The sequence below is a fragment of the Lissotriton vulgaris genome, chromosome 1_1 (genome assembly GCF_964263255.1).
Source record: "Lissotriton vulgaris chromosome 1_1, aLisVul1.2, whole genome shotgun sequence".
NCBI lineage: Eukaryota > Metazoa > Chordata > Amphibia > Caudata > Salamandridae > Lissotriton > Lissotriton vulgaris.
The window spans coordinates 1904791584-1904803984 of NC_141685.1; the positions used below are offsets into that span (position 1 = coordinate 1904791584).

Here is a 12401-nt window from a genome sequence, read left to right on the forward strand (position 1 = left end):
GGGCCCTCTGCTTGTGCAGGTCCTTCTGGATCTTCTTGTGTGCACACTCTATTGTGTGGCCAACTCTCATTGGGGCGCAGGGGCTGTCTGCAGTAGGGGCCGTATCCCCATGGCTCAAGCTTGTGTCTTTGGTGGCACGGTCCTCCTAGGAGATGGGTTAATTTCCTGGTGGTGCTCTCTGTTTCCTGAAGTGGCATTTTTGTTGGTTGCTTTTGGGTCTGATGGGGGTTGCTCCAGTGTAGACCCCTCATTTGCTGGCTGGGTGCAGTGTTTTATTTTTACTGCAGTCCTCCATCCCATTGGGCTGGGCATAGCCTTTCTGGTTGTGATTTTGCTGGAGTTTGTGGTTTATTTCCTAGTGCCTGTGTTGTGTGCCTTTGCCCCTGCTGCTTCATTCTTCTGTCCCCACAGAGTTGAGATGTGTTGGTAGAGGATGGCCCTGGTGTTTGATTCTTTGGACACAGTTCCCACTGACCCTTTTGGGTCTTGGGGTGTGGTGGTTCTCCATTTTGTCTATTGAGCGGTGGCCTCTTCTTTTTCTTCCCTTGTGTTGATGCAGTACTTCTCTATTCCCTGACTGTGCTGTTTGTACCAGGTATGGGCTTCTCTTTTACCCTGGCTATGTTGTACAGCAGTTTGTGATACTAGAACAGGGGTATAGGGTGAGACACTTGACTGCACTCAATCTAATGAATCATGGTCTAGTCCTATAAGTGGGTGCCAAGAACCTGAGGCCATATACCCCTAGGCCTCCAGAGTCAATGCCAAAGGCACTGTGTACAATTCGACAAAATGGTTCAGCACACCATATAATATACAGTGACAATATCAATGTAGTCAAAAAATATCAATAAGCCATGATGTATTCTCTTCTTTCTTTATTTCAAATCTTCACAAAGTAGCCAACGCGTTTCGTCCGAAGGACTTCTTCAGGGCGAAATGATAAGATACTGTTTTATATTCTGGACCTTAACAGTAAGAAAAATCTCCAGGTACTGTGATAAATAATCTCCAGGTACTGTGATGGCACCAGTCTCCAGGAACTGGGATGGCAGATGTCCTTTAGTTATGTAATGGATGGATAAAGTTTTATGTGAAGAATATATTCCAGCAGAAACGATGGATGTCAAATACACATCCACGACCGGTGATAAAAGTATTCACCTTTGTCGAGTTGCAGTAAATGCGGTCTCCTCGGGCGTCGTCTCGGAAAACTGGCTTATTGATATTTTTTGACTACATTGATATTGTCACTGTATATTATATGGTGTGCTGAACCATTTTGTCGAATTATGTTTTACAGCAGGTTGAGGGGTGGTTGCCTGGCAATATTGTTCTTCCTGGGTACAGCTGCTTCTACTGCAGGATCGCCCATGGCAGTATTGCACCTGTGTTGATTTTTGTCATGGTGGTTTGCTGTCCAGGAGCTTTGTCGGTGCCCTTTTCTTTCTCTGGGGTTGGATTGTTTGCCCTCCCCTTCCCCTTGGTAGTCATGTTTGTGCAGGTGTCGGTGTTTTGCATGCTGATGGTCCCTGTGTTGTTTTGAGGCAATCATTTTCCTGCCTCTCAATCAATCAATCAGAGAATTTGTAAAGCGCTCTACTTACCCATGAGGGTCTCAAGGCTCTGGACAGGAATGGGGTGGAGGGAGGGTGCTGCTACTGCTTGAAGAGCCAGGTTTTGAGGAGCTTTCTGAAGGTGAGCAGGTCTTGGGCCTGTCGTAGATGGTTGGGGAAGGTGTTCCAGGTCTTGGCGGCGAGGAAGGAGAAGGATCTGCCACCAGAGGTTGTTCGTTGACTCCGGGGGACGGCAGGCAAGGGTGAGGCTGGCGGAGCGGAGCTGACTGGTGGGGGTGTAGAAGTTGAGTCTATCGTTCAGGTATGCTGGTCCGGTGTGGTGGAGTGCTTTGTGTGCGTGGGTGAGGTGTTTGAAGGTGATCCTCTTGTTGACGGGGAGCCAGTGCAGGTCTCTTAGGTGGGGGGCGATGTGGCTGCGGCGGGGGATGTTGAGGATCAGTCGGGCTGAGGCGTTCTGGATGTGTTGAAGTCGTTGCAGGTGCTTGGCCGGGATTCCTGCATAGAGTGCGTTGCCGTAGTCCAGCCTGCTGCTGACAAGGGCTTGGGTCACAGTTCTTCTTGTCTCGGTCGGGATCCACTTGTAGATCCTGTGGAGCATGCAGAGGGTGTTGTAGCAGGCGGAGGAGACGGCGTTGACCTGCTTTGGCATAGAGAGGGAGGAGGCGAGGATGAATCCCAGGTTGCGTGCGTGGTCTGTGGGTGCTGGGGCTGATCCCAGTGTGGTCGGCCACCAGGAGTCATCCCACGCAGTGGGGGTGGGACCTAGGATGAGGACCTCCGTCTTATTCGTGTTCAGTTTCAGACGGCTGCTCCTCATCCACTCGGCGACTGCCTTCATTCCCTCGTGGAGGTTGCTTTTGGCGGTGTGCGGGTCCTTGGTGAGGGAGAGGATGAGCTGGGTGTCGTCGGCGTAGGAGATGATGTTCAGGCCATGCTGGCGGGCCACATGTGCGAGAGGGGCCATGTAGATATTGAACAGGGTTGGGCTGAGGGATGAGCCCTGGGGTACGATGCAGATGATGTCGGTGGGTTCGGATCGGAAGGGTGGGAGGCAGACACTCTGGGTTCTGCCGGAGAGGAAGGACGTGGTCCAGTCCAGGGCCTTCTTCTGGATTCCGGCTTCTTGGAGGTGTGTTCTTAGTGTGTGGTGTCAGACCGTGTCAAAAGCGGCTGACAGGTCCATGATGATGAGGGCCGAGGTTTCGTCGTTGTCCAGCTGGCGTCTGATGTCGTCTGTGGCAGCGATAAAGGCAGTCTCGGTGCTGTGGTTGCGTCTGAATCCGGACTGGGATAGGTGTAGGATGTTGTTGTCCTCGAGGTGGCGGGTCAGCTGTATGTTGGCGATTTTCTCAATGACCTTCGCCGGGAATGGGAGCAGGGAGATGGGCCGGAAGTTTTTGAGGTCTTGGGGTCCGCCTTGGGCTTCTTGAGGAGGGCGTTGATTTCGGCATGCTGCCAGCTTTCCGGGAAAGTTGCGGAATCAAAGGAGATGTTGATGATCTTCCGTAGTTGGATGGCGATGGTTGCATCCGCTGTGTTGAAGACGTGATGTGTACAACAAGGGGTGGTTTGGTCTGCCCTGTTCCCATGATGCACTGGGCCAGGGTCAGACTAATTTGCATATAGCCAAGTTCTGAGCTGGGATGGTGCAGTGAGCTAAAAAACGGTGATGGATCAAGCCCTGATCTTTCGACTGGGTAAGAGTGGTCTGCTTAATTCAGACACTTTGTTCATCACCACCCCCTTTTCTGAATAATTTTTGTCCACCATAAGCGTGGAAGGGTATACTCAGATGTGAGTCCCTTGCTCATTGCACCATCAGGATTCAAGCAAGCTGGGCCGAAGACGGCTGAAATGCCAGAAACCGGCCCCCGGTAGCTTGTTTCCTTCCCAGTATAAGAATTGGCTTGGTAGTTTGGTCTGCCCTATTCCCATGATGCACTGGGCCAGGGTCAGACTAATTTGCATATAGCCAAGTTCTGAGCTGGGATGGTGCAGTGAGCTAAAAAACGGTGATGGATCAAGCCCTGATCTTTCGACTGGGTAAGAGTGGTCTGCTTAATTCAGACACTCTGTTCATCACCACCCCCTTTTCTGAATAATTTTTGTCCACCATAAGCGTGGAAGGGTATACTCAGATGTGAGTCCCTTGTTCATTGCACCATCAGGATTCAAGCAAGCCGGGCCGAAGACGGCTGAAATGCCAGAAACCGGTCCCCGGTAGCTTGTTTCCTTCCCAGTATAAGAATTGGCTTGGTAGTTTGGTCTGCCCTGTTCCCATGATGCACTGGGCCAGGGTCAGACTAATTTGCATATAGCCAAGTTCTGAGCTGGGATAGTGCAGTGAGCTAAAAAACGGTGATGGATCAAGCCCTGATCTTTCGACTGGGTAAGAGTGGTCTGCTTAATTCAGACACTCTGTTCATCACCACCCCCTTTTCTGAATAATTTTTGTCCACCATAAGCGTGGAAGGGTATACTCAGATGTGAGTCCCTTGCTCATTGCACCATCAGGATTCAAGCAAGCCGGGCCGAAGACGGCTGAAATGCCAGAAACCGGTCCCCGGTAGCTTGTTTCCTTCCCAGTATAAGAATTGGCTTGGTAGTTTGGTCTGCCCTGTTCCCATGATGCACTGGGCCAGGGTCAGACTAATTTGCATATAGCCAAGTTCTGAGCTGGGATGGTGCAGTGAGCTAAAAAACGGTGATGGATCAAGCCCTGATCTTTCGACTGGGTAAGAGTGGTCTGCTTAATTCAGACACTCTGTTCATCACCACCCCCTTTTCTGAATAATTTTTGTCCACCATAAGCGTGGAAGGGTATACTCAGATGTGAGTCCCTTGCTCATTGCACCATCAGGATTCAAGCAAGCCGGGCCGAAGACGGCTGTAATGCCAGAAACCGGTCCCCGGTAGCTTGTTTCCTTCCCAGTATAAGAATTGGCTTGGTAGTTTGGTCTGCCCTGTTCCCATGATGCACTGGGCCAGGGTCAGACTAATTTGCATATAGCCAAGTTCTGAGCTGGGATGGTGCAGTGAGCTAAAAAACGGTGATGGATCAAGCCCTGATCTTTCGACTGGGTAAGAGTGGTCTGCTTAATTCAGACACTCTGTTCATCACCACCCCCTTTTCTGAATAAGAAGACGTGATGTGGGCAGGGGTCGGATGGAGATCCTGAGTGGATGGAGTTCATGGCCTTGCGTGTCTCTTTGTCGTCGACGTGGGCCCAGGAGGTTAGTTGATTGGTGCAGGTGGCGTTCGGGGTGTGGTCTGTTGTGACCGGGATGGGTGAGCAGTTGAGGCTGTCGGCGATCTTGCGCTGGAAGAAGGTGGCACAGCTCTTGCGAGGGTGGGATGTCGTTGGTGTTGGCGCTGGGGTTGGAGAGTTCCTACACTATGTTGAAAAGCTCTTTGCTGTTGTGTGCGTTGTTATCTAGTCGGGCTTTGAAGGACGATCTCTTGGCTCTTCTGATGAGGAGGTGATGTCTGCGGATGGCTTCCTTGTGGGCTGCGTGGCTCTCTGGTGTGCGGTTTTGGAGCCATTTCTTCTCCAGTTTCCGGCATGTGCGTTTGGAGGTCTGGAGTTCTTTGATGAACCAGGCGGCTTTCTTGCTGTGGTGGTTGGTGGAGGGTTTCTTGAGCGGGGCGAGGGTGATGGTGCAGTCGTCAATCCACTGTCTGAAGTTTCGGGCAGCAGTGTCTGTGTCGGAGGTGTCAGTGGGTGGGTTCTGGGAGAGGGTGGAGGTCAGCTGGTCTTCGGTGACTTTGCTCCAGCAGCGGCGGGGCAGTTGTTGGGTGCGGTGGTGTATGGTTGGTTTCTTGAAGGTAAAGTGGATGCATCGGTGGTCAGTCCAGTGGAGTTCGGTGGTGTGATTGAATGCGACGTGAGTGCTTGTGGAGAAGAAGGGGTCAAATGTGTGTGGCTGTCGGCGTGGGAGGGTTCGGTGACGAGTTGACGGAGGCCGAGGTTAGCGAGGTTGTCAATCAGGGCGGTGGAGTTGGAGTCGTTGTTGTTCCCGAGGTGGAAGTTCAGATCTCTGAGGATGATGTAGTCCGTGGAAGGTGAGTGCGTGGGTGCTGGTGAGGTCTGCGATGGCGTTGCAGAAGAGGGCCCGGGGTCCAGGAGGTTTGTAGATGAGTGTTCCTCTGAGGGTGATGTTGGGGTCGGTCTAGACCCGGAAGTGCAGGTGTTCGGCGGAGTTTGGGGGGTCGTCTGCGAGGGTGTGGACCTGGAGGGAGGCCTTGTGGACGATGGCTATTCCTCCTCCCGTTCCGTTGGGGCGGTCTCTGAGGGAGATCTTGTAGTCATCTGGGATGGCTATGGCGATGTCGGATGCCGAGGAGTCGTTCCACCAGGTCTCTGTCAGGAAGGCAACGTCTGGGGCAGAGGTGTTGAGCAGGTCCCAGAGCTTGACGGCTTGTTTGCGTGCAGGGCGGGTGTTGAGGAGTATGCAGCGAAGGTGGTTGGGGTTTTGGTGGTTACGTCGCATGTGAAGTTGCAGGTGTGGCAGGGGAAGGGTCCGTGGGTGCGTTTTGGGGCGGCCTGGTAGAAGCGGTGGTCTCGGTCGGTGTTGAGAGCGCGAAGAGTGTTGGCTTAGTTTTGGAGTCTGGCGTCGTGGCGTGTGCGGGGTTCTGGCGCTGGGCGAGGATGGGCGCAGACGGGCTTGCCTCTGGCACACCTCTGGTGCACCAGCGGCGCGGACGCGCAGTGGCCCCCATAAGTAGGGAGGAGGCAGGGAGGAGCAGCTGGGAGGATGGTGGGAAGCAGGCAATGGGGTCGGGGTCAGGGCCGCAGGGGACGCGGCGGTGGGAAACCAGGAAGGGAACGGGAGGCAGGGGGCGGGACCATGGGGGTGGCGTTGGGAGAGGGACGGCAAAGGCGGTGGCGCGGGGTAAAATTGAGGAGAAGAGCACTACAGTGAAGTGAAAATACAAGCAGAGAAACAGTAAATACTAAATATAAATCTGCACACTCGGCAGAACGGTACACTCGAGCAGTACCAGTGATGACAGGCAGCAGCCTGGGGGGGCCTCGAACACGGGGCTCACAGCAGCAGCGGGGACGGGCACACTTGGGTGGAGCTGCGCGGCGTGAGGAGTGACTGGCCTCAACCAGGGTCAAGGGTCGCCCTTTATGAGGGCTTTTTATGCTTCTAGCCGGGGGGTAGGCCCTGCCACTGGCGTTTCTGGGATTCGGCATACTGCTGTCGCTTCTCGATCCACCGTATACCTGGCTTAGGCTTAAGGGTGAGCTCCACGGTGGATGATCGGTACACTATCCTTTTCCAGTGTTGGGTGTTTTGCAGCGGGTCTTGGTAAATGGGTACCCATTGCTTCTCGCCGACATGACATTCTTCCCTGTCACTCCTTCTTTGTGAAAGTGGGGTGGGATGCTATCTTCTCTTTCTAGAGTTGGTTGTTCTGGTGTTTTCCGGCCTGAGGTGGATTTATGATGGTTGTCCTTTCTTTCCCTCATGTGTAGTTCCAGCCCCTGTCTCTTCTTCATGGGGCTTGGGGAATTTGTTCTTCCTTCACTGGTTGCCTTGCTAGTTGTTGCTTTTTTTTCGACAGGAGTACGCCTGGTTTGGGGGTGTCGACACTGTGTTCTGATTTTATGGTGTCTTGGTGCCTCTTGTGTGGTCTGATCTCTTCCAGCTGCAGGTTCTACCTTCTTTTGTTCCTAGGCTGGGTTGGTTTTCCTTCTGGTGACCCGAGTATTGTCCCTGGTGGCCAGAGTTCTGGGGGCATGCGTGTATTCCCTTGTGCCTCATTGGCTTTGTCTCCAGGGTCTTTTCTCTGTTTCCGTTCTGATGTTTCCTTGGAGTGGTCAGTCTCCGGCTGTGTCTGGGCGTTTCCCACTGGTTCCTTGTTCCTATGCTTTCCCTCCGGGTTTTCTGGTGACGGCACTGGTGAGGGTGATTTTGGTATGTGGTCAGTCATGATGTTTCCTTTCTCCCCCCTCTTTACCATGTTATCCCTTCCTATGTTGTGTCAATGGGTGCCCCCCTGCTGGGTGGGGGTCCTTATCTGCTGGCTTTGTCAACTCCTGTGATGTAATTGTGGGTCCCTCCTACCTGTTCCTCCTGCTATTGGGGGTTGTTCTGTTGAGGTTTCATGCATCTGCCCCTCCTGTTTTGTTTTGTCACATTTAGGTATGGTCTGCCTCTGCCTTTGTGGTTGTGACCACATGGGTGTTGTCCCTGCCAGCCTCTGCTCTGGTACCTATGCAAATACCTTTGGGCCTTGTCTCTACTCACCATCAATAATTCGGTACTTTTTTACTAACGTAAATGAAGCCAATGTCAATGGATCCAAACAAAAACAAACTGCTTCCCCTCCACCTGCCAAATCTAAAGTGATGCAATCACAAGTAACATCACCTACTAAATTCTTGGAAGAAATTAAAGATATACATCTAAATACTGACTATCTCTCCAGACATAAAGCATATTCAAAGGAACTTTAATGAAGGTATCAGATAATGAGATCAAATTACAGGGTAAGTGTAGTAATCACACATAAATAGTGGAGTGAAGATCTTGTTTATTCAGAGATAGCAAGATACATCTTATCAGTAACCTCCAGCTTACAACTGCTCTTCATTAGAATTCCCCGTGATATCACCACCAACATCATTACAATTCCATCTTAAAGAAGACATTACCACAGTAACTCCAAAAAATTGCAGCTATACTACTCTAAATCACCAGCTATCTACCAAGCAAACTACCCCACTACATTTGGAGAACAAAACTGACAATATAATCTATGAATATTTAATGTTCTAGAAAATATAAAAAGAACAGAACTATCGATTCTACTTAGAGTCCACATTAGCTAAACTACTTAATATTACATATCCAGAAAAGTTAGAAATTGATAAAGCTCGCCGTACCTCGTCTCATTGCAAACCACATCAATCCATGCCCAGGCAAATTATATCGAAGTTTTACAACATCACCATCTTCTCCTTATCAGAAAGGCAGCAAGAGAGATTCTCACACGACTCATAGAAGGAAACAGAGAGGGATATGTACAAGGAAGTTGCGGAGAGAGGAGTTAGTCTTCCTGGCTTAACGCCTCTCTCCACCACTTCTGAAACGTTAGGCTGCACCATATTTGCAGCCTTGCAGCAACATAGCGCCAAAGTAGGCACCATTGCACCATGGTGCAAGGGTGTCTGCGTGCAGGGGAGAATTGTTTATGTGCAGGAAGGTGTCCCTTCCTGCACATAAACAGTCCTAAAATGACATTTTGTCACTGTCATGTGTGCTGCTTTGTGCAGCACACATGAAAGTCACAAAAAGGATTGTTTATCTACAGGAAGGGACACCTCCTGTACATAAACAATCCATGGCATTTTGTTTTTTCCAAAAACAACAAGCATTTACAATGCAATAGGTCTCGCATTATTAAAGTTTGAGCTATTGGCATTGTAAATGACAATGTCTTTTATTCATTTGTTTTTAAAACCTGCAATTGGTGCATAAACATGGACTTTAAACATATAGTCCTTGCTTACGATGAGCAAGGCTGGAAGTAAAAGAGACTGCCAGCCTTGCTTCTCATAAGCATGGACTATAAGTACAAAGTGCTTGTTTACACCCCGATGCAAATGAATAAAAGGCATTGTCATTTACAATGCCAATAGCTCAAACTTTAAAAATGCGAGACCTATTGCATTGTAAATACTTGTTTTTGTTGCCTTTGTCAATGCCGTTCAGCATAAACAACAACCATTTCTTCGGCTTTTTACTGATGCTGTTCAACATCAGCAAAAAGCATTGGCAAAGCCAAAACATCAGCTAACTCCTTTCAAAAGAAAAGACATATAGCCTTTTTCAATGCAAGTTTGAAGTTGACAGGTCTAGAATTCTAGTACTTTTATTCTATTTGTTTCTCAGATGTTACCATCGCAAACTCACAACTATTAATTACCTCACACACAAATTAAAATTAGAATTTATGATGCTTTTGCTGGTAGACCCGGAGTTACATGCAACTGCTTGCCAAAAACATTAACTACTGAAAATAACCCATGCCCACCACCATATTTGGCTCATACGATTAATGCCATACAACGATGCGAACATCCTCACTCATCCTTTCCACACCCCTGTATCCAACCTCATTATAGGCTCACCCCACACTGCACTTTCTCGACTACAATGTGCGTATTCTAACCATGATCATCTGTGCTTCAGGGAGGGACAGCGGAGGCGTGCCTCTCGGATATGGGGTTCGGGAAAATTGTAAAGGGAGTGAAACTGCACAAATATTATCGATCTAGTGGGAGGAAAAATCATGAAGATAGAACAACTGAATGTTGGGGACCAGTGCTGGATGGTCACCGTCACCACCGGAGCCTATGGTACTGCAGAACCTACATGATGTTTGACACTAGGGGTGTTGTGAACCTCTGCGCTTTAGCAGCTGCAGCAGAGAGGGGGAGGTGGGGATCTCAATAGACCTCTTATCTGCAAATTGGCAGAAAACAGCTCCGAATTCATGTTTGAAGAAAGAAAGAAAGTTGGGTTGATACAAAAGGAAAAGAAGGGTGGACGAGTGGATGCATGAGAGGGTGAAATGATGGATGGATGAGTGGGTGAAAGGATGAGTGGGTAGAAGGATGGGTGGGTAGATGGATGGGTATAGGGTGGATGGGTGAAAGATAGTAGAGTAAATGGAAATCTGAAATAGTGAATGAATGAATCAGTGGACGAAAGGTTAGCAGTGTAATGAAAATATGAGAGGATGGATAAATAATGGGTGAAAAGATGATGAGAACATGGAAATCTGAGAGGATGGATGGATTGAATGAATGGATAAAAGGATCAACTGGTGGATGAAAGGCTTTATCAATGGATGGGTAAGTCAAATTATGGATATGTGGGTGGATGGATGCATAGATGACGGATGTGTGAACAGATGGATGGTTGGATAGAATGGCCAACAGATGGATGGAATGATGAGACTGATAGATGAAAGAATGCAAAGGTGAAATGGTGGATATCAGTGGGTGAATGGAAGGCTGAAAGGATGAATAGATAGTTGCTTCGATGAAAGAGATAAGAAAGCTCTTCTGGGGAGGTTTAGGCTCACTTGCTTGGTACCATGGCCTCTCGTGCAGGATCTGTGTCCACGCGTCTTCTGTGACAAACTGTTTATGATATATGCCCCTTATCACTAACTCTTGTTAAGTTAGTCACCCCCGATTAAAAAAACATCCTTGAGTGATTGAGTGCAGGTCACTGGAAGGGTATCAGCTTCCAAAAAGAAAGGATCTTCAATTGAAATTGAAATTTTAGGCGGCTAGGCAATCCCAGGAAGGGGCATTTGTATGGTCTACCTTTACGACTAAATGGAGACAGAGGTGCTTGTGCAGGAAGAGTGTATTGTGTATTTCTAAGCCAAGCAAGATACCGCACCATCTTATGTGGTCATTCACGAAGCTGGCAGCAGCTTCAGTGAGAAGGGGTCCTGTTCACGTGGCGAGTCTAATGGTGCGGACAAAAATATTTACAACAAGGGGTGGTGAGGGACAGAGTCTCTGAATTAAGCAGAAAGCTCTCACCCAGTCAAGAGATCAGGGCTAGATCCAACACCGTTTTTTAGCTCACTGCACCATCCCAGTTTCAGAACCTGGCTGTATGCAAAATAGTCTGTTCCTGTCCCAGTGCATGATGGGAACAGGACAAACCAAACTACAAAAGCCAATTCTTACACTGGGAAGGAAACAAGCTCCCGGGGACCGGTTTCTGGCATTACAGCCGTCTTCGGCCCGGTTTGCTTGAATCCTGATGGTGCAATGAGCAAGGGTCTCACATCTGAGAATACCCTTCCACGCTTAGGGTGGACAAAAATATTTACAACAAGGGGTGGTGAGGGACAGAGTCTCTGAATTGAGCAGAAAGCTCTCACCCAGTCAAGAGATCAGGGCTAGATCCAACACCGTTTTTTAGCTCACTGCACCATCCCAGTTTCAGAACCTGGCTGTATGCAAAATAGTCTGTTCCTGTCCCAGTGCATGATGGGAACAGGGCAAACCAAACTACAAAAGCCAATTCTTACACTGGGAAGGAAACAAGCTCCCGGGGACCGGTTTCTGGCATTACAGCCGTCTTCAGCCCGGTTTGCTTGAATCCTGATGGTGCAATGAGCAAGGGTCTCACATCTGAGAATACCCTTCCACGCTTAGGGTGGACAAAAATATTTACAACAAGGGGTGGTGAGGGACAGAGTCTCTGAATTAAGCAGAAAGCTCTCACCCAGTCAAGAGATCAGGGCTAGATCCAACACCGTTTTTTAGCTCACTGCACCATCCCAGTTTCAGAACCTGGCTGTATGCAAAATAGTCTGTTCCTGTCCCAGTGCATGATGGGAACAGGGCAAACCAAACTACAAAAGCCAATTCTTACACTGGCAAGGAAACAAGCTCCCGGGGACCGGTTTCTGGCATTACAGCCGTCTTCGGCCCGGTTTGCTTGAATCCTGATGGTGCAATGAGCAAGGGTCTCACATCTGAGAATACCCTTCCACGCTTAGGGTGGACAAAAATATTTACAACAAGGGGTGGTGAGGGACAGAGTCTCTGAATTAAGCAGAAAGCTCTCACCCAGTCAAGACATCAGGGCTAGATCCAACACCGTTTTTTAGCTCACTGCACCATCCCAGTTTCAGAACCTGGCTGTATGCAAAATAGTCTGTTCCTGTCCCAGTGCATGATGGGAACAGGGCAAACCAAACTACAAAAGCCAATTCTTACACTGGGAAGGAAACAAGCTCCAGGGGACCGGTTTCTGGCATTACAGCCGTCTTCGGCC

The 12401-nt window shown here is 49.4% G+C and overlaps 1 protein-coding gene across 1 annotated transcript in view; it reads left to right on the plus strand.

Moving 5' to 3' along the window:
* Positions 1 to 12401, plus strand: part of TMEM117 (transmembrane protein 117) — a 2083068-nt gene that overhangs the window by 2044924 nt on the left and 25743 nt on the right. The window lies entirely within an intron of this gene.